This window comes from Apodemus sylvaticus, chromosome 9 (genome assembly GCF_947179515.1).
Source record: "Apodemus sylvaticus chromosome 9, mApoSyl1.1, whole genome shotgun sequence".
NCBI classification, from domain to species: Eukaryota; Metazoa; Chordata; class Mammalia; order Rodentia; family Muridae; genus Apodemus; species Apodemus sylvaticus.
The window spans coordinates 109948309-109970753 of NC_067480.1; the positions used below are offsets into that span (position 1 = coordinate 109948309).

General features: G+C 46.5%; 1 protein-coding gene across 2 annotated transcripts in view; it reads left to right on the forward strand.

Moving 5' to 3' along the window:
• Positions 1 to 22445, forward strand: part of Il1r1 (interleukin 1 receptor type 1) — a 74781-nt gene that overhangs the window by 24392 nt on the left and 27944 nt on the right. The window contains exon 1 of one of the 2 annotated variants that reach the window (XM_052193247.1): positions 10466 to 10765. The exons of the other annotated variant lie outside the window; for it this stretch is intronic. The gene's annotated coding sequence lies outside the window, so the exon portion shown is untranslated. Of the gene's footprint in view, positions 1 to 10465; positions 10766 to 22445 lie in introns of those variants that run through there. 2 annotated transcript variants of the gene reach the window in all.

A 22445-nucleotide genomic window follows, 5' to 3' on the forward strand; every position in this document is an offset into this window, starting at 1 on the left:
GCTTTTTATTTAAGTTGAAGATCGCTCAGACTTCAGTTTCTATTGCTTCTTCGTGTTGCTGACCGAGTTCATGGCCCCCGACCCACAGAGGTAGAGTTATTTATAGCTCGCAGATTTGGCTATGCACAAATGCTCTGCTTTTCACATATGGTTTGGGTTGGTGTTGGGGGAATGAGGCATCTATCAGCTGTTGTCACTAGCTTCTGACCTTTCAGCCAGCGATACTAGCCTTTTCTTCCTTCCTACCAGAAAACTCCCTTTTCCAAAAAGACATCACTGAGTTCATACCCAAGAAAATCCCGGCAATGGTTGCTTTATTTGCATACTATTCAGTTAAATCCTCCCAGGCACGCTAAGTATCTGCAATCTCAGTACGCTTCTGATATAAGTGGACAGACATGATTGTGTCCATTCTCTAGGGTCCAAGAGCCTGAATAAATACAACTGCTGTAAGACAGATAAAGACCATCTCTGTCACCTGCTGCACACCTTTTACGAGTTAACTTTTTCTGTCCTCACAGCCACCTGGTGACTTGAGACTTACCATCACAAGCACTCTTTTCTTAATGATGGAGCTAGGTTCTGAGAAGTATATCCTTAGATAATTTTTGTCGTTGTGTGAGCATTGTGTATGACGGAGTTATACAGCTAAGATGGCTGTGATGTCACAGGGCTCTATGATCTCCTGAGACCATCTTTGTACATATGGTCCATCGCTGACCGAAATGCCATTGTGCATCACGTGGTTGCTGGATGACTTTGCCACCTACCACTAAGACATAAAAAGACATGCAGTGGTTTAACCTTTGCCCACAGCTAGTCCAGGTAGGACTGGAGTGTGAGCTGGGATGCTGGGATGTCTACACCAGCAACCATCCCATCCCATCCCATCCCATCCCATCCCATCCCATCCCATCACATCACATTATATCCCCTGGTTCCAAAAACAAATCCCCTAGCTCCTTTGCATTTTAAGGCTTTTCCGTCCTTGCACAGTGATTATCAGTGGGACAGTAAAATACAGCAATGTGAATGGGAGAGAGCACCAGCCTTGAGCAGTGGGTTGAGTCCTCCCCCACGAGTCTCTTCACTTGGTCATCCTTAGACAGGTTTCTGCTCCCATCTGGACATCTGTTGCTGTTGATGACATATGGCCAGTCACGTCATTCTGTCACAGTGTCTCACTTGTGGTCAGACACATGTGCATGGTTCCTAAACATTTTCTTCCTGCATATATGATTGATTACTGGGCTCGGGCCAGATAGGTGACTAAGAGAACTGTTATAGTTTGAACAGGAAATTGACCACAAAGGCTCATGACAGACAGCTGATGGTGCTGTATCGGGAGGTTTGAAACCTTCGAGACTGCTGCCTACCTTCTGGAAGTGGGTCACTCGGAGAAGGCCCTGAGTGTGACATCTGCTTCCGAGTGTCCTGCCTGCCAGTCAGCACCATGTTGGATGGCCCCACTGCGAGCTTGGTGGACTATTTCTTTTGACACTGTGATCCTACATATCTGATTGGTTTTGAGCACAGGCCAGTTCTGCCTCCCCCCACCCCCCCATCCCAATTGTTTCTGTGAGGTGTTTGGTCACAGCTGTGAGGAGAGTAACTAACACAAAAGCTGTGGTCAAGCAAACAGCAGATGGTAAAGTGACTCCGTGTGTGGTCAAGCAAACTGCAGATAATGAAGCAACTCCGTGTGTGGTCAAGGAAGCTGCAGATTATGAAGTGACTCTGTGTACCTTTAAGGATATTCAGCACAGACATTTTTCTACCTGATTACGGAATACCTCTCTGATGGTAACACTGAGTCCCCATGGATGAGGCTTACCCCAAGGACGGTGCCCTTAAGATTCCATTTCAAAGCCAAAGTAAGGCAGTTAGTTCCAAGGGAGATTTCTCTTGATATCTTTGCCCTGTGTTCTTTCCCTCAGAAATTCCTCCCCTGACCTACCCAGTGATCTATCTTATGGGGCTGCTTTATGCAAAAAAGGGCTATCAGAGGAGGCTTTAAAGTTACTGGTAATGTTACAAGGCCTCTGTCTTCATGATTAATTCTACTTATGTTAACTTATATTAGAAACTAAAACTATGCCATTTTCAGTCAATTTTGTGGATTGTTAAAATCACCAATAAACCGACTGACTGTCAATGTAAGTAACATGATGTCTCTCATAAAACAACTGTGTATTTAAAACAAAAAAATTAAGAATAGTATCATTGTTTTACAATATGTACCCTGTACTGGGAAATTCTTTTATATTTGGTTTCGCGAAAAAGACTACGTTTTTAAAATTTGCATCTGTATTTGATCTTTGAGCTAATTGCCACATAGCTTGTGGAGAACTCTACGTAATGCCCTGAGAAAAAGTGTATGTTTAAAATTTCTTTGAGTTGCTATGAAAGCACTTTTGGTCTTAAGCATCTTCTGAGAGGCTCTTGAGGAACCTTTCAAGAATCACTAAAATAGAATATCCTTTTCTCTTTACTAAGGTAAAATTTATTTTTAGTTGACACAGGAGAATTGCACATACTTAGGAGAAAGAGTACAATGATATGTCACTAGAGACCTTTGAAATTCCTTTCAGAAATAATCACAACCCTCTTGGCTAGCTCTTTTGAATCATATAATTGGTTATGGTAAATCACAGTTATCTCCAATAGATCATCACAGCTCATTGTTCCTGCCCGGCTTCTCAGGACCACTGGACATCATTTCTACACCATCTCTCCTGCCCACCCTTCCTTCCTTAACCTGCTCTATACTTCTTGGAAACCAAGAGTTTGTGTCCGAGAGAGAGCTCATTGTATTTGTCTTTCTGTGCTGGTTATTTTTCACTTAGTACAATTGTCTACTTCTACCCATGATGCTGTAAATGGCAGGACTTCCTTCTCTGGCTGAATAGGACCTCACTGCATACATGCATGAACAGGACCTCACTGCATACATGCATGCATGCACATCATATGACTGTGAATAGGACCTCACTGCATACATGCATGCATGCACATCACCTGACTGTGATGCATACATGCATGCATACACATCACCTGACTGTGAATAGGACCTCACTGCATACATGTGTGAACAGAACCTCACTGCATACATGTGTGAACAGGACCTCACTGCATACATGTGTGAACAGGACCTCACTGCATACATGGGTGAACAGGACCTCACTGCATACATGGGTGAACAGGACCTCACTGCATACATGCATGCATGCACATCACATGACTGTGAATAGGACCTCACTGCATACATGCGTGAACAGGACCTCACTGCATGCATGCGTGCACATCACATGACTGTGTATGTTTTCTTTATCTGTCCATCTGTCTTTGGATGCATGGTTGATTTCATCAATACTCCATCCTAGAAAGCATGCAACTTAGGCTCTGTAGTTGAGATCTTCCCTGATGGAAAGGTTTTGTCACGGTCCTGGGAAGGCACACATGCCCCATTTCCTTGTGGGCATTGTCATCTTTAGAGACTTTCTTGGAGTTGTTAACTTCCATGTCCAGATTTGGTTGGGGTATCACTAAGTCACTTGACAAGTTTGTACACCAAAGGGCAAAGCACACATCAGAAACAAAGGACTGGTGAGGCTGTACAGTGTAGTAGCTAACATTTAACAGGCAACATGTTAACATGTTAACACTTAACATTGTAACAGGCAACTATAGTGCTGTCCTTATAGGAAGGCTCTGCAGGAGAATGTAAAATCTTTGTGATCATATACAAATTGAGTATCTACAGCACAGAGGATGCCTGAGGGTGGGTAGGATTGTCCGAGGCACACCAATCATGGCATGGTAAAGGAAGAGAGGGTACACAGGTGCTTCTGACTTGGGTATAACAGATTGCCCATTTTTGAGGAAGATTAAATTTTTAGAGATAGAATTTTTCCCCATAATCCCCAGCTGCCAAATTTAAGTATCAATATCTGACATTTTGCAACAATGACATCCTGTGTCTCCCTGATTAGGTATGGCAGTCATGTGAGTGTGGAGCTTTAGAAGTATTCCTAATACAACCAAGACATGAAAATATTAAATATTTTATTTAGTTTTGAATGACTTGGATAGCCATGGGTTTCTAGAGGCCATACATATTGGCACATACAGGTCCAGGTGAATAAGAGAATGATGTACATCCTCTCCCAAGAGCCCATGATGGAGTCACATCCGGGAGGACTTCTGGGTCTCCATCCCAGAGTCTGGTCCATTCTGGTCCATGTTTTACTTTATGTGATTGCTAAGGAACTGACATTGAAGACCAGCACTACGGTGGTTTTGAGGAGGTCTCAAGATTAGCGTCCTCTAAGCATAACACAAGCCTGTGAGTGAGTTCATTGGCAAGTCTACCACAGAGAGAAATCACCTTCGCAGAATCCTATCTCTTAAGTCTGGCTGACTTATGATTGTGCAAGAAGCCAGAAGGATCCACTGTACTGAGGCCTATCCACTTAGACACAAGGCAGAGGATGTTCCTAGCTTAGATAGTAGTTTTCTGCTACTGGGCATCAGACATAGTTGGTTGTTAACACATTTGAGCATTAACAAGATGATCTAACAGATATGGGGAACCATCATCTGCCAGGTTTCCTGCTGCTGCTGCTAGAAATGGCCGCCTACTCGTTCAAGTTCTTAATGCATTGTAGAGATTGAGTTCTCATGGGCTGCAATTTTCCAATTTTCTGAGAAAATCAGTGAATAACACTGGAAGTAGAATAATTCAAATAATGGTATGGAGTTGGGGCTATTTCTTTTATTCAAAATAACATCTGTTCAAAATTGAATCCATTTGCCTATCTGAAACTCTTGTTTTAATTTAGTTTGCTGCTGAGATTGTTTTAGTGATCATCTTGAGGAAGTCGTCTATTATTGTAGCAGTCAGAGATGCTAAAGAAGAGAACACAAGTGTTGTTTTGATCCTGGGAGATCTGTCATGCTAGCTTTAATGTTCACGGTACAGGTGGGTCACAGACAACAATGACACACTCTTGATTGTAGTCATTGGTTTGTTTGTCCATTACCGTGTTTTAATCCATCCTGTAATTGTGCCCTGCAACAATGTAGCCTATAGGATTCTGGGCCAGTTCAGTGATACTTACTTGCAGGTTCAAGTTGATTAGCTTGTCAAGGATAGATTACTCTCATGGCTGGAGCTATTTGGATAGGCAGCTGAGGACCAGGGTACCTGCACATGACCATTAGGTGACTGGTCCTTTCCAGTGGAACAATGGTCTTTGGCTAGTAATATTCTTGCCTGGCAGCCCAGAGCCTAAAGGATGAGTATTCAAAAGTTTCTGAAAGGGAATGAGAATTCTGTGTGATTGACCTCCGAAGTCATTTCCACTTCCTTCCTTCTATTGGTCAAGTAAATCACTAAAGCTCACCTAGATTTAAGGGAAGGTAAGTAGACATCATGTACACATTCAGTGAGGAGCAATTCAACATGGCTCCTCAGACTGAAGGAGTATTATCTTTAATTAACTACAGTGGTCATATTAAAGGAAAACCTCATATGGAAACTACATTATCACTTATATTCAGAAGAGAAGAATAGGTTGAAAGAGTCCAACATGAAAGTGTGGGTTTGAAAGATGGTTATAGGGAAAAAGGAAAATAGACGTAACTTAGAGGCTGTTTATAAAAACATACAGACAGTGATGGTGGGCTATTTAGAACCTCCGTTTTAAAGTGAATTTCTGGGCTGGGACGATGCTCAGTCAGGAGTATCTGTCTGGCAAGTGCATTGACTGAATTTAATCCACAGAACTGACATGAGAAATGCAAGGCACGGTGGAGCACCGTTGCGATCGGTGGAGCACCCTTGCGATTGGTGGAGCACCTTTGTGATCGGTAGAGCACCTTTGTGATCAGTGGAGCACCTTTGTGATTGGTGGAGCACCTTTGTGATTGGTGGAGCACCCATGTGATCTCTTGCTGGCGAGGCAGAAGCAGGCGGGAGGATCCTGAGAGACAATGCTTGAGGTTGTCCTCTGACCTTGCCGAAATCATTCCACATACATACACACATGAACATATATGTATACATACAATATAGAGACATGAAGAGTAAGTGAAGGGGGATTTAAGGAGGGACAATGCTCCTAGTGTTTGGCATATGAGTGGGCCGGACAGCTTCAATAGGCACATCTGGAGCAGCAGGGGGAGTTATGGGAAATAGTGGAGTGGGTCCCATTACTGGCGCTGTGAGTCTCTCATGTTTAAGTAATTATGGAACAGACACAGATTTGAGAGAGATGGAGAGAGGGAGGGGAAGGAAGAGGGAGGAGGGAGGAGGGAGGAGGGAGGAGGGAGGAGCGAGCTTCTCACCAGGCTGGTTTTGTTAGTCCCGTCAGTACATGGACGTGCTTCTCTGTAAACATGAACACAGCCAGGCACAGCACCTCCTTTGGCTATTTGCTCAGTGAAGACTGACCTGCAGGGAAGTTGTGACTGGCTTGTCACATCTCTCCCTTTTTCCTCTGGGTATGAAGGAAGTTAAAACAAAATGGTCCATTGCTCTGATGATGTCTGCTAGTCCTTCTTGTCAGCTGTCACCGCCAGTTCACTTGTGGCTTTCTGCTCGGTAAAGGGCTCAAAACAAAAAACAAAAGAAAACAAAAACAAAAATAGAAACAAGAAACAAAAAGCCAACCTCATGGTACATTGTCTAGGAAGGCCCTCTCAGAAGGCCCCGAAGAAAGGTTTAGAGAAAGAGGGAATGTGGAACCGATTAAAACTGAGATGTAGCAGAGAGATCAGACGCAGGTTCAAAGGTCCCTGTTTGGAGGTCGGTAGATGGAAAATGTGTGACAGGAGAGGAACTGGGCTGTGCAAGGAAGCCCATCTGGGACAGTGGTTTCCAGTCTGTGCTGCGGTTCTGCGGCAGGTTACTGGAAGTTCCACAAATAGCCAAAATAGGTGTAGCAAGTTCAGAGTCACAGAGGGCCTGCCTGTCAAAACAGGGTCTGTAACGACATGTGCATTTCTCTGTGTGCTCCTATGAATTCTTTCTTTCTGATGATTGAAAAAAAAAAAGACTGATTCAGAGCTGTTTCGTGTTTACTGACTTAAGACCCAGGATCTTTGCCAGTCACAATACGCTCTTCACGGGTTCTCCCCCAACTGGTTCTAACTGGAAGTCTTTAGGTGTAGAGAAGATGAGAGAGATTACCGGCTGCCTGATCTCCAGGGAAGATTGCTGACCCACAAGTCATCTGTGGTCTTAAAAACTGTAGCGGAGCCCAGTGTTATATCCTTCCAGAGTCATTTTCTGTGGCCTCTTAGAGGCTTTGGCTCTTTAGTCCCTGGCTCCTTTGGACCATCTGGAGACGGTTAGATGCTTTACTGATCAGTGGCTGCTCTTTGGCTCAGGCCATATTGGATGCCAGACTTCATTATGACACTGATGGAACCCAGGGCTGTCAACAGCATGGGACAGCAGGTTAGCAGTATATCTTATGCTAAAACGTGTGAACATACTCAGAACATCCGTGTGGTGCTGGGAACTGAGCAGAGCACCCTGGGAGCGGCCATCTGTAGCTTACACGGATCCCAGGTGATCAGCTGAGTAAAACGGCCACACACAGGTTCCCCAAAGAAAGGAAGCTAAAGGCAAGGACACTGAGGGAAACGCCCAACACGTCTGAGGGAGGGAGGAAGAGAGACCCAGGCCCTGGGTAAAACCTTGGAGATCGTAAGGGGAGGATTTTATCACTTGTACATTTTATCACTTGGAATGTGAATCAGAGAACTCTGCCTGCAAGTGGAAGTCCACGTGTCTCCAGGCCATGTAGGGTATTGGTAGGGAACAGGTAGTATTTAAAAAGGAAAAAGCCATATGGTGCATGCCTTGTTTCTTGGAAGGATGGGCAGGTAGATCATAGGAACCCAGGACTTGAAGGCTACCCTAGGTGACACAATGAGACTCTATAAATAAATGTTATTTCTACATTATTGCATAGATCAATTTTGCTATTTGTAAACTCCTTTCAAATCTTTCAGTATTTGTGTCTGGGCAAGTTTATGTTCACCAATATAAAGTTTCCAGATTGCTGCTTCGTACACATATTTATATTGTCTGTGGTAGTCAGGATAAAATTCTTGGCCTGGTTCATGCTAGGCAAGTGCTCTATCACCAAGTGACAGTCTCAAGTTAGGCTCACATGTTTTTAGCATTCAACACATACACACTTCTAATAGGACTACCTCATGATCCTTTTCCAATGCTCCTGGATCTGGTCCTTAAAAACATCTAAGTCAGCAGGCAGACACAGGCATGGCCATCAGCATGCAGACACAGGCATGACCATCAGCATACAGACACAGGCATGACCATCAGCATACAGACACAGGCATGACCATCAGCATACAGACACAGGCTTGGCCATCAGCATACAGACACAGGCATGGCCATCAGCATACAGACACAGGCATGGCCATCAGCATGCAGACACAGGCATGACCATCAGCATACAGACACAGGCATGGCCATCAGCATGCAGACACAGGCATGGCCATCAGCATGCAGACACAGGCATGACCAGCAGCATACAGACACAGGCATGGCCATCAGCATGCAGACACAGGCATGACCAGCAGCATACAGACACAGGCATGGCCATCAGCATGCAGACACAGGCATGGCCATCAGCAGGCAGACACAGGCTTGGCCATCTTTGATGATGCTGTCCCATTAACCACTATCAAATCATGAACCAGTCTGGGAGCCTTTTGATAAATAAGTGGATAAAGAAAGAGCAGCATATACATAAAATTGAGTATTATTCAGCTCTAAGGAATTAATTACAGCCAACATAAAATCCCACCTTTTTAGGATAATGCATAGAATTGCTAATAATGCTGTGAAGCCATTTAACACGGCCTGGAATGGAGACCACTAGAGCATGAAGAAGCGGAAGAGGGATGACAGGGGTGGGTATGATCAAACTGTATGGATGTTCGAAATGCCACATTGAACCTGTACATAATCACTGCACATAATTATTGCTCGTGGTTAATAAGCAGTAAGACAAGGAACAAAGACGGGGACTACCACAGTACACATCTGCCCAGACAGCCTTGAGTTTGAAGACTTGGTCTGTCTGCATCATGATGAGGGCTGCACAGCAGAGTCCCCTGGAGGCTTTGAAAAATCCTGACACCAGGCAGCCCTCAGTAATTCTGACATGGCATTTCTGGCCGCTAAGGGGTTCAAATCATCTGTGATTGTGAGTTAGATGGATTCAAATCTGGGAGAACCACCTCTGGAATACAGACCCACAAGACAGGGATAGGAACAGGGTTAGGAACAGGGTTAGGGTAGGGCACCAGATCCTTCCAGACTTGAGCCTGCCTTTTGGAAATGAGTGAAGAACTTCTTCCCTGCTAGGCCACAGGTGGCATCTATGATAGACTATTCATACTGCTTCTTTAAGCTTTCTTCCATTTCAGAGTTGCCTCCCTTCCCCTCCCCCCCATTTACTTCAACCTTGGGTTTCTGGGCTGCATACTGGGAATATACCAGGAAATCCAAGGCCTGCCCACCCTCAAAGACATGCAGGAAATGGCCATGTGCTATTTCTAGAAGAAGCAAGCAATCACTATTTCTTGCAGTTATATTGCAGGGTGGCCCATTATGAGCGTGGAAGAAGGGGGGTGCGGGGGGGACATGGAATGAATGGTTGGTGTGGTTTCCCAGACCACAATGTCCTCCTTGCACTCTGTCCTAAAACTTGGTTATTCTTGCTTTTTTTTTTTCTTTCTCCCGTCTGGGCATTCTGAGAACTCTGGAATTCTTTAAATAGCAAGTCCTGCAATTAATTGGGTTATGATAAGAGGACCTGTTTTTCAGCCTAGTGGACAGCAGTAAACCAACGAGGTATAAAACCTTTGCCAGTGCTCTTTAGCTTTAACTCCTCCTACCTATAGAGTCCACGGGCCTTCATACCAAAAGAGGAAATCAAGGTATTGCAGACTTAGTGACCTGGTTAAGTTCTCAGAGCCAGTTTGAGGCACACAGCACTGGGCTCCAGAGGCTGTGCTGCGCACAGAGGTGTGTGTTTGCTTCAGGATCTGATACCCTGTGGGTCACCAGCTCAGATCTTAGTTAAGTGGCACAATCTGGTTGTGATGTGATGCCGAGGTGAGTTGTCCCAGCTAACTTTGGTTTGGGTGGGAACACAGAGGCTGCTCAGAGGAGCCAAGCCATCTGGGAATCTGGATACCTGGCAAGGATGCAGGGACCGTGGAATGCCTCAAGGAGATGCAGTGACCCTCCAATGCCTCCTCCCCGGGGGATACAGAGACCCTGGAATGCTCTGCAGGGATGTAGAGACTCTGGGATGTGGGGCAGGAACTCCACAGCCCAACCTATCCGGCTCCCAGGGCGGGGCGTGGGCAGCAGGCCAGCTCGCTGGAGCCCGGGACTGAGGACGCTGGCCTGCAATCTCCGCCTGCTGCACGCCCCCGCGGGCCGCCTAGGAGTGGGAGCAGCGTGTGGCTCAGGAGGACGGAGCTCGTGCGGGCGCCTAGAGCCGCCCGGGAGCGCGGCGCCGACCGAGAAGGGCGGGAGCCCAGCTGGTGCCCGCCGGCCCCGCGAACGGAAGGAATGTGATCCCCGAGCGCGCGCCGGAGCAGCCCTTGTGCGGCTCCCAGGGCTCCGGTTGCTCCCGGCCTGGCCTGGACGGGTTTAGCTCGGAGCTGCTGGATTGCTGCGCATCCCACTGGGGCACCCGGGCACGCCCAGGTAGGAGAGATCTAGAGAGTTCCTGAAATGGGGTGGCCGAGCCTCAGAGCTGCCTTGACCCTGACAAATGCCCTTCCTAAGTTACTCTCGGTAGCCAACAGGTCAGCTTTCTCATTCGCTCTGTATGTAGGATAAAGGTGATGACGGTCCTCTCCCCCCCCCCCCCCCGTGTGTGTGTGTGTGTGTGTGTGTGTGTGTGTGTGTGTGTGTGTTTGGGGAACTTGCTCAACTCTCTAAGTTTGCTCTAGGTAGGTGAGTTTCCCTTAAGTAAATTGCCCCCAGGCCTTGGGATCCGGCCAAATGTAACTAACTTGTTCAGGAGTGTTCCTCTTAGAGGTTTGGGCTCGGAAGGAAGATAGGTCTAAATGAGGCAAGAGGTGGATTACCTACCCCCCCCCCCCATGGGATGTCTCCTCTCTCCAGACAGGTCGATACTGTGGAATGTAGATCCAGTCTTTACAAATGCGCACTTAGCTGTTTATTGGACCCTTTATTCTCAGGGCCCTTTCTCCTCCCAGACGTCTTGTGGGTGAAATGCCTAGATCACCTTGCTTTATATCAGAAACCTAGAGGCTATTTTGTCTGAGGACTGGTACCCTCTGGGCTTCAAATCCCTCTGACAAAAGTCTTGGGCAGGGGATGGGGGAGGGTGTGGGGGACAGTGGAGGGGGGGGGGGAAGGGGGAGGTGAGGGGGGAGTGAGAGAGGCTACCAGGGAAGGCAGGTAGACTCCTCTTCCTACCAGGGCTAGCTCTCTGCACTACTTGGGATGTTCACCAGGTGGGAATATCCCATCATTCTGACCCCAAGGAACAGCCTAGGAACTGAGACAACGGAATCTAATCAGTTGGGCTACTCGGGCCACGATAAAGAGGAGATGAAGTCCATCTGTCATTGGAATTGCTTTGAGTCGTCCTCGCTTAGTGCCAATCTTCTGGGTGTGTGGATATAGCACATGGAACCCCATGGCTGTGAGCTCACAGCCTGGTGCTGGGGACAAGTACTCCCTTCCCCTCTTACCAAGACTGCTGCCATCCTTTTCTTTTTCTTTTTTCTTTTTTCTTTAGATTCCTTCTAATGTCTTAATATCCTACACATTATTTTATTTAACAATATACACACATATTTCAAACTAGCTCCCTAGCTAGGTGGAAACATGGTGTCCCTTGAAATGGGATCAGAAGGGGAAGGTACCTGACCCTGACTTATGCCCAGTCCGGCCTGGCTGCCATCTGGTACACAGTGGTACCTGCCGGTGGGCTCAGTCTGGGTGCCCAGTGTGCAGGTCCATGGAAGCCATTGGTTCTAAATTCTCCCACAGCCTTGGCTCTGCCGAAGGCCCATGTTGTAATGTGGCAGGAGAGTGTTCTTCATGTTCCCGAGGCTTGTAACATCTTCTGCTAAATCCTCCATCCCAGTGAGACTGCTTAACGTTAGCTTTACTTATTATACCAGACAAATATTCATCGAATGCTACCATGTGCCAGGCACTGGGGGAAGTATGAGGGGAAGTGAAGTGAATAAATGAAAATCCCTGTCTTCGAGTGCATGTGCCCTCTTGGCAAGTCATAGAATACCAGAAGAGCATCTATCTCCAGAAGAGAGGGTGTGGAGACAGTGGTCATGCGCACAGCTCAGTGGCTTTCTAAGGAAGAACAGGGATGCTGAGATGGGCTCACGGCCAGCTGTGCAAGGGAACCAGGATGCACTGAAAGCCTGCAGATGGGAGGGGCTAGCAGGGAGTGCCTACTCACCTGCAGTCAGCAGGAATAGCTTGCTGGTAAAACCAACCGCAAAGCCAGACCGTTGCAGTGGGACAGCCACGGCATCCGGTGTGGGGAAGAGCATAGATCCTCAGGAGTCTGATGCTGCATGGTGGATCTACTGTGAACCTGCCACTGCAGAGCAGAGAGGGTGTCAGGGCCCTGCCTCGCCGGCCGTGGCCTGCCCCGTGTGTGTTGTTATTAAAATCGGGCACTTGGTCGGTGTTTCCCTCCCTCTGTGTTTGCAGCCTGGTTAGCAACACAGGAGAAGGATCTGCAGTGTTAGCAGCTTCACTCTCCTCTGATTGCTTGCTGGCTTGCTTGCAGGGGTGGGGGGGTAGGGGGGTGGGAGACGGTGGGTGGGTGTGTGGGTGGGGTGGGGTGGTGGGGTGGGTGGGTGGGTGGGGTAAGGGGTGGGGGATGGGGATCCAGAAGTGCCAGATTCCTAACCACACCCAATGCAAGTGTGGGCAGAGGGGTCCTGTCAGAGGGAGCTGTCACCAAGCATGCAGAGTCATTGGAGATTTTCCAAGTCCTGTCCCTTTGGATTCTAAGCTGTCCCTTTCTCCTGTGTGTCTGTCAGCATACTCATGACAGAGCGAGTAAGACGTTTTTCTATCTCACCTGTTTTGAAAAGGATTTATAAGATGTCATAAAAATAAGATGTCGTAAAAAAGTATAAGAGAAAAAAAAACAGAAAATAGAATGGTAAAAACAACCCGGAAAGCCCCTGGCTGTCAGTGTCCTCAAGGTAAACATGAAATACTTGGGAAAATAAAATTGATGTAAAGTCAGGTAGAAACTTTTATTTGGTTTTCATTAAAGGGACAGGAAGAGCAAGACATAGGCCTCTGAAGTTAACTGCTCCACAACTACAAGTTAGTAATCACAGCACAGCTTCCTGCTGACAGAAAGGGTCTGGAGAGGCTAGGCCTGCAGGCCTGGTTACCTCAGGAACCCAGGTCACCTGAAGGCACAGCAATGGTTCCTAGAGGATGAAGTGAAGGTGAGGTGCTGTCCCCTTCAGTCAGGGGATATCACCCTGTCGGTCACCCAACGCTTTTGTGTAAATATTTTTAAACAACCTGTTTGCAGCTTCAAAATGATATCATTAAATTCAGCTGTGCTGCCATTTTTAAACAGCAACATGATGTCTAAACGCAAGGAATAAGTAAAAGCACTTTTATTAAACTTGCTTATTTCAGCATGCCAGTTCTTAGTGTAAGGCTACGCAGCATTGTATCTAAGTTGACAGAGAACAGCATGGTCTTCAGAGGGAACAGATGAGCCAGTGACCACATGCAGACCTGATCTTGACTCAAGTCAAGGTCTCAATGCAGTGAGAGATGAATCTTCTAGTTGTCATCGCAGTTATAACGTCCCTAAGCCCTTCGGTGTGTATGGAAGCTGTGCCAACTCTTCATTTTCTACAGATGTGGAGTAGAGCCAGGGGTTAAGCTCAAAACACCACAAACACGTTCTGTCGCTGCGTCTGGGGGACACCTGCTGCGCATGATGGACAGGGTCAATGCTTCGTGAAAAGGACTGCCTTGCGTTGGTCTAGATTCTAGAATTTGATGGTCACCCAAAGTGTCCCCTGCAACATCCTACATGTCTGTAGGGACTTGACCTAATGGGGGGAGCAATGGAGAAAGGATAAACAGACATACAGAATAGCCAGTATTCTCTGATGATGGAGAAGCCTCATCTCCTTGGAAGCTCAGTGTGTTTATTAGATATAGGTGAACAGAGAGGTGGAGTTACCGTATATAACTGTACAAGGAGGCAGGATCTATTGTATACAGTATGCAAGAAGGAAGAGTTATTGTATGTAACTGATGAAGACAGCAAGTTGTGCTGATCTCGGTAGAATCCATCTCTGAAGGAGAGCAGTCGTCAGGCTGTAAAACATCCAGAGGGGAGAAAGCTATGACAGGCATGTTCTGCACACACTGCAGGCATGTTCTGCACGCATGTTCTGCGCACATTGACTCTTGGACCCACGAGGGAGGGCTTTTCTGGAGCCTAGCCTGGGGAGGGTTCTAAGGCCCCAGGATTCTTGGCACAATGTCAGCCACTACACTCACTAGCTCCTCACGTTTCCCTTCTGTATAATTTCTGGAATGCTCGCCCAGAGGCCCTGCCAACCATGCTGACAACTACTGGGTTCACTGCATGACTAGGTAGTAGGATTTAAAGCATTTGTGTGGGTGTGGAGCCTGGCGTAGCCCATGCACGAGTAGATAAACTGTAGGGGTGGATGGTATAGGAGCTAGCCACCTGGGATGGGATCATATGTAGAGGTGGCAGGGCAGGTCACAACACTGGGCGTCGTGTTCATGGAGGTGGATAGTGAGGAGCACAAAGGAATTTGATGGCGTGGAAAATACAGGAGTATTCCTGGTGCCTACAGTTGTTCCAGCTTTGGAACTGAGCACCCAAGGCTTCTGTGTTCCACTCTATAAATGTTACATTTGTTAAACTTGATAGAAAAGAAAACAGTGGAAATTCTCTGGGAGAACGCTGCTGCAGCCTCTGTAGACCCTCAGCTAAGAGTCGTAGCTCTTCTCACCTCACTGGCCTAGCCTTGACTGTAGTGTCCGGTGACAGGAGCCATGTCTCTACCTCACTTTTCCCTTTTGCCTGTGTGGCTCTGTTGAGATGGGCCGTCTTACAGCTTTAAGCCTATGTAGCTGAGTGTTAACTTTTCCTAGCAGCACATGAAGCCAGCTTGGCAGTTTTTCACCTTATCTTCATCTCTCTGCATCCTCTGTGGTGAAAAAGATACTTCCTTCCCCTCTTTGTGTGGGCAAATAAGCGAAATCAATGTACTATGATTGAAAATTGAAGGCCTCAGTGTTCATTGGGGCTTCTAAGATGTGAGTCTCTTCGGTCCCTTCTTGTGTCCCTTACCTGTAGTTCTGTACAGCTGTTTCTCTAGTGGTTACCACACTTAGAATGTGTATGTGACACTGTATGTGACACTCTGTAGAATAGACACCACCCTCTCCTTTCTGAGCCTAAGAAATTCCTAGGCCCATGGACTTTTTAGAAGGTAGTGTTAGATGCTCTATCTTATCCTGAGGGTTGGAGCTTGTGGCCTTGATGCCTCCGTTTCTCACAATTGGGAACCATGAGTTGATAAGGGATATGTACTGAGTTAGCACCACTTAGACACTGAGCACAGAGACTGAAGGAGAAATCAAAAGTGAGCACTTACCCTGAAACTATAATGTAACTTACCTCATGGTCTATTTCTCTGATATCTTTTAATTTTTCCTTGAAGAGATCTTGGAGGCAACTTACCTTTGCATTCAGTGACACAATCACCTTTGTTTCAAGATAAAAACAACTCCCTTCCTAGATCTCTTTGGGTAAAACTTATGAACCCAGTGGGATAGACTCAAGCTCCTTGCATGCCTATAGATTTCCTTGGAAATGTGCCCATTCTGGTTTCAGAAGCAAGGGCACCTCTAAGTACAATTGTACTGTGGTTTCTATAGTCAATGGTTTTATAGCCTTACACATTCCTTTCAGCCTTACCTGTCACAGTGACATTTTTGGTCTAAAGTCTGTCAACTATTGAGTAGCTAATCGAATGTGTATATAACAAAGACACAGCTGGGGGCATCACCATTGCCATTGGTGGATTTAGTTTAATACCAAATCCCACTCTTTACATTTCTACCAATTTCTAGTAGACATGTAGGCTGTGGCACTCAATAAGCTGGGGTACATGTTTAAACTCTCAATTTTTCACAATTATGACCAAATTAATGGGGGCTGACTTCTCTAAATATCTCTCCATACATTAAGTCTACACATGCATACATGATTCTAGGTGAGAGGCTACAGATGCCTTACAAATGCTGGAGCACTATGAGGCATTGCTTGGGATAGTAGGCATGTAGGGAGGATGCTAGAAATGTGGAATGTGTGTGCTGTGGTTTGAGTGTGGTCAGAAGAGTTCACAGGTGGGAGACAGGATCTCCAGTGCGGTTGTGTGAGGCAAACCTCAGAGACAGTTAGGGCTCAAAGGCCCTGTTCCCGTGAATGGGTTAATGTCAGTAGGGCAGTAGGTTCATTCTTGCAGGAGTGGGGGCTTCACAGGAGTGAGTGCAGCCCTCTCCTGCTTGCTCAGCCCTACCCGGCTCTGTGTTCTGCTTTTCACATTCTTCCATGGATGACACGGCACAAAACAAATGCTGGTACTGTGGTCTCAGACCCTAGAACTACGAGCCAAATTAATTCATTATAAGTTGTTTTCGGGCAAGCATTTTGTCATAGCAGTTAGGTAGATAGGTAGATAGGTAGGTAGGTAGATGATAGATAATAGATAGATGGTAGATAGATGAAAGAAAGATAGATGATAGACTAGGTAGATAGTAGAATAAACATGGTTAAGATTTCCTTTATAAATTTCAGATTTGGAGGTTGGCTCCAACAGGTCCCTGGGAGGAGGAAGAACTTAGTCTTGATTTATTCTCATCCTCTGGGTTTCTATTGAGGTTTGGGTTCCTTAGAATTTCCTCTAGAATTCCCCTAAGTCCATGATTTGTACATGTCTGCGTTGCAGCTCACCAGAATGTCCTCTGTCAGAAAAGAGTCTATAAGGCCTAAAGGATAAGCCCACTAGAGATTGGACCACCAGAACTACCTCTGGATCATGCTTCATGGTCTCGGGTACCCTGGGATTCTTTACCTAACTCCCCAGACTCCAATTCCATGGCTGCCAAAGTCTGTATTGGGTGCCTTGGAGGAATTTACTGCCAATATGTCTGCTGTGGAGTCCTGGCAGAGCTGTATAGAAGTGTATTGTATTGACTAGGGTGTCAACTTCAGATGCACTCAGATCCTTATAATGTAGAAAGAGCTGGCTGGAGAGAGGGTTTGGGGCTAACTATGGGCTAGTTGTGCCTGCTCTAGGAAGCTCCTACTATTGGGACAGAACAGCCTGTCTTTGCACACCAAGTTCCCAGGCCCAGGACAAGCTTTCCCCCAGCAGCACTTAGGAGTTTCCTCTGAGCTGGACCCACACATAGATGTCTACCCATTGTGTATCTCACAGCACCCTGCGTAGCTTCTGTTCTGGAAGGCAGGATTTGCAGTGTTGGGGAATTCCTCAGAAAGAGGAAGAGAATTCTTCAAACCCATGGGAAATTTCTCATTCATAAGAAATGTTCTAATAGATTCAGTATGACCACAGACAAGAAGAGTACTCTCTTCAGGTCTGAATGTGCCTGGAGGGATATGTTGGGGCCCATGGCCGTCACTTTCCTTGTGCCTGCATTAGACAAGGTAGATCTTGCAGAACGACAGAAAGGCCTTGCCTCTTTCCCTTGTGGCCCTAGGATGAGGACCAGCTCACTCCCACGTTCTGTTAGCTCATCCTTCCATCACTGCTCTTGTCCTGACCACTCTCCTGAGAAGGGACTTTTGTTGTGATTCAGTAATGGTCATATTGATTCTCGTCCTTATTTTCTATTTTTTTTCATACTTTACTTCACATTGATGCTTCTCAATCTGAGTCTAGTGTGATGTGAGGCTGCATCTGTTGCTGTAACAGAACACTGGAATCTCTGGAAAATCTGTTAACAATAATTTAGTGTAGGTGACCTCATCTACTGAGGGGCTTTTGAGGCCTCCTAACAGCAGACACGGGGAAAGATGGGTGCGTGCTTGTGGAAGAGACTGAGAAAGAGGTATTCAAAGATGGCGGATGGTGGATTCCTGCCATCCCCCTACCTCTCTTCCACTAGTACTTCCCATGCACCTGGCCTATGTACGCTGTGGAGTATGGCTCCCTGCTCACAGGGATGTGGGAGGAGTCTGATCCTGCCCTGCTTTCACCCATCTGTGGCAGAGAAGGCCAATCACCAGGGGGCTGCCTGAACTGTCTGAAACCCCTGCATGTTGTACCATGAGTTGCTGTGTAACTTGTCCCTGGCTGTGAGGAAGGGGTGTGTGTGTGAGTGCCCAAGGCCAGAATCCGATTGGTTACCTCAGAGCCTTCACAAGTCTCCCTGCTGCTAGGGAGGATTGAAGAGATGCTTGCTGGGGCAGAGTAGCACAGGTACTTAGGAGGGGCAGCCAAGACCCTAGCTGTGAAGTGGGGTTTTACTTCACACTGAGCTTCTCAATCTGAGTCTAGCACAACGTTAGGCCACATCTGTTGTGGTAAAAGAATATCTGGAATAAACTGGAATCTGGATAATCTGTATCCATCCCCAGAGTCAAGACAGAGGTGGGGATGAGCCAGGTGCCCTGAGCTAGAGACTGAAGTATCTTTTTTTATTTTTTAAATACATAAGGAGAGCTCCTGGCTTGGGGAGTGTTCCTCAGGAATAGTGATGATGTAGTTGCAGAGATGTGGTCCAATCATGGGTAAGAAGTGGGAAGAGTGAAACCATTTAAAGGGGGTTCCAGGTGGAAGGCGAAGTGGGCTGGAGTGAGTAGGGAGTCTTCTTTGTAGAAGGTCCCCAGATACACCCAGTTGTCCATCTTTCCTGCTTTGCATTTTGTGAGCCTCACTGTGGTATTTTCTCTGTGGTTCTCTTTAGCTATAGTCATTCTTGAGGCTCCTGGGGATTGAGGGGGAGAAGCTCTTGACTGTTCTCTCTGAATGTGTCATGACGACGATGATGATGATGATGATGATGAGGAGGAGGAGGAGGATGAGAATGATGAGGATGATGATGAGGAGGAGGAGGAAGAGAAGGAGGAGGAGCCACTCTGCCCCACCCCCTCCAGCAGTGAGTGTGATGCTGAATTCTGCCTCCGGAGTGACTCATAGTTTGGATTTAGTGTATTTAGTCTACTGCAAATGCTTAGCGTTGATTTGGTCAGTCTGTTTTAGTGGCGGACATTAAAAAGTCCCACACCAGCTCTTAATAGGCATACGGAAATGACTCAGACATGGAGGAAAAAATAAAAAAGACTCCAAAATGCTAGAGGAAACTGCAGAGATAAAGAATGTCTGGCGAGATTCCCTCAGCACACACCGCCAGCAAGGCACATGCTCTTTGGAAATTACTTTAAATCCTGAATATGGACATCGGGCATATGGATGTTTGATGTAAGGAAAAAATACTTTTTTTTTTCTCTGAAGAAGTTAGTGTGCCTGCTCTTCAAAGGGACTTTTCCAAGTTTTTTCCTTTGGGTGTGTGGCAAAGCCTTACTTAGCCTTGTCAGTACTGAGAGACAGTCATCCCCAGAGGGATTTTATCAACTTCTGAGTCCTCTGTCTGACAGAACACATGGTGCATGCATTTAACTCATTTAACCCTTTGTGTGTCAAATTCTGTACTCCCGACTCCTTTGCCTTGTTCTCCTAAAGGACTGTGGGACATTGAGCTCCCTTTGCCTTTGTCGTGAGTGAATAACACCTTTAGACTTGTCTTGAGGTGCTGGTGGCCCTTGGGCCCCTTCCAGCTGTTCCTTGAACAGGCCTCTGCTCTCCTTCCCCAGGTAGACACACCCCTTAAAGTTGCTCCCTCCCTCCTGAGAAGCAGGACCATTTCTGTAAGAAGCAGCTTAACAGGCTGGGCCACGACAGGGTCCTTAGTCATTCTCAGGGGTGATTGAAGCCTGTCTCCTCTCAGCTACAGACAGTCTTTGGATTGTTACCTCTGTATACAAAGATGTTCACTGGCCACTTATTTCTGAGGGGATACTTGTGTGTTGTATCACATCAGTTCTTATTTTTGTTTTTAATGGAGGCAGCAAGAGGGGGATGGATGGGACACAGGGTTTGGTGGACTAAGACAAAAACCATGTGGATCCCGCATGTGTGGAAGCAAATTCAAACATTTGATGGCAGAGAAGGGAAGAGCAAGGTGGTGGATGTGCCAGGCTGGGACTGGAAGGAGAGAGGGATATATGGAGATGTGGTCAGATTGTCGGGCGAGCCTGTGGCCCCATGGCTCTTCTGTCCACAGCAGGTTATAGCAGGGTTCCTTCCTGGGGCTGTCTGGTTGAAGCGAGTGTAGGGGTCAGAGCCCTTATAGACCATTCTGGGTCTCTTCTCTTTACTACACCGTCAGATTCCTAATTTCTGTTGGAAAAAACACAACTGGCCTCCTCCCAAAAGGGCATAGAGCTGCTTTTGCTGGAGGAAACACACCCTAATCGTGTTAAGAGCAGTCTGCATTCACCTCAGCCCCCTAACTGGAGTGTGAGCCTCCCTGACCCCCATCTTAGTCAGGGCTCTCCAGAGTCATAGAACTTATGGAATGTCTCTCTATATTGAGGGAATTTATTGTGATGGCTAACAGTTTGTAGTCCAACTAACCCAACAATGGTCAGCAGTGAACAGGAAGTTCAAGAATCTAGTAGTTGTACAGTCCCACAAGGCTAGTTGTTTCAGCTGGTCTTCTATAAAGAAGTTTCTAACATATGTGCTGGCAAATAAATGTAAGCAGGTGAAAAAGAGCGAATCTTCCTTCTTCTAATGTCCTTATGTAGGCCTCCCGCAGAAGGTGTGGCCCAGATTAAAGGTGTGGACCACCAAGCCTGTTTAACAGCTTCCCCTCTGGTCTCTTTACTCCTTTACTACCTGATTTAGGGTTTTACTCCTATGAATGCCATGACCAAAGCAACTCTAATAAAAGACAACATTTAGTTGGGGCTGGCTTACAGCTTACATCATCAAGGCAGGAACATGGCAGCATCTAGGCAGGCATGGTGCAGAAGGAGCTGGAAGTTCTGTCTTCATCTGAAGGTTCCTATGAGGAGACTCCCTTCCAGGCATCTAGGATGACCACAGTGATACCCCTACTCCAACAAGGCCACACCTCCTAATAGTGCCACTCCCTGGGCCAAGCATATACAAACCATCACACTACACATCCCAGCTTGGTATGGAAATTCAACCCCCAGGTTTTGTCATCAACTTTATCTGATGACAGATAAGGACCCAGAAAAGTTGCTGCTGAGGGTAAAGGGTTTTTCTACATCCTGCCTAAAGCAGGATAAGGGTTGATGGAAAACTTGCTTCCCTGTCCCTCTACCACTTAAGAAAACACTAGGGAAGAAAGTTGTCTTAGGTCATTGGCCATGGACATGAAATAGTTAAGGGTGGTTCATCTGCAGATAACCTAGAATTCCAACTGGTGATCCACGTACCATAAAAGGCAGCCTGGCATATTTTTCTTTTTCTGCCTAATAATCAAACAAGCCCAGTCTTGTACCTGAGTGAACTGGCAGCCCGCAGTGTCTGTGTGACTTATTTATAAACACCCTTGTTGATACTAAAATGACTGAATAGCTGGAGGTGGGCACTGGGGAGCATGGAGCCCCCTTCTTTTCTTTCTTTCTGCTATAAGGACTTGACAGACACTCCCTATGCTCACAGAAGGCAGTCAGAAGCCAAGCCAGAAGCTTCAAGCCCTCCTGTCTTGTTTCATGTTCTGAATCCAGTTTAGAGTAAACACAGCGATTGTGCTATTAACCTACATTGTGACGGATGACTGACCTTTATGGTAAAGGATCAGAGTCACAGGATGGGTTAGGAATGCAGTCTTACTACTCTGGGGCAACCTAGCAAAAAAACCCATATATGACATGACAGGAAGGCAGGACTTGAGGGGAGAGATGGAGTGATAGGGAGACAGATGAGGGTAAGGAAAGCTAAGTAAGGTCAATATGCAACATGAATTCGATGAGAAATCACAAAACTCAACATTTTGTAAACTGAAGGCATAAGAGTAAGAATTTTAAAAGTAGACCCTGCCACCAGGAACACAGTTTAACATGGAGCCAAAATGCTAAGCTACGGTCATGCTGGTGAGGCCTTTGGAGCATAGTCACCAGAGACCTTCTGGAAAATATAAAAATCCCCAGTAAAGGGAAATCCATCTAAACCACAAGAATAAGGTCAGCTTTTCCATGTCAACATGATTTAGTTTAGTCTTTTTGGGG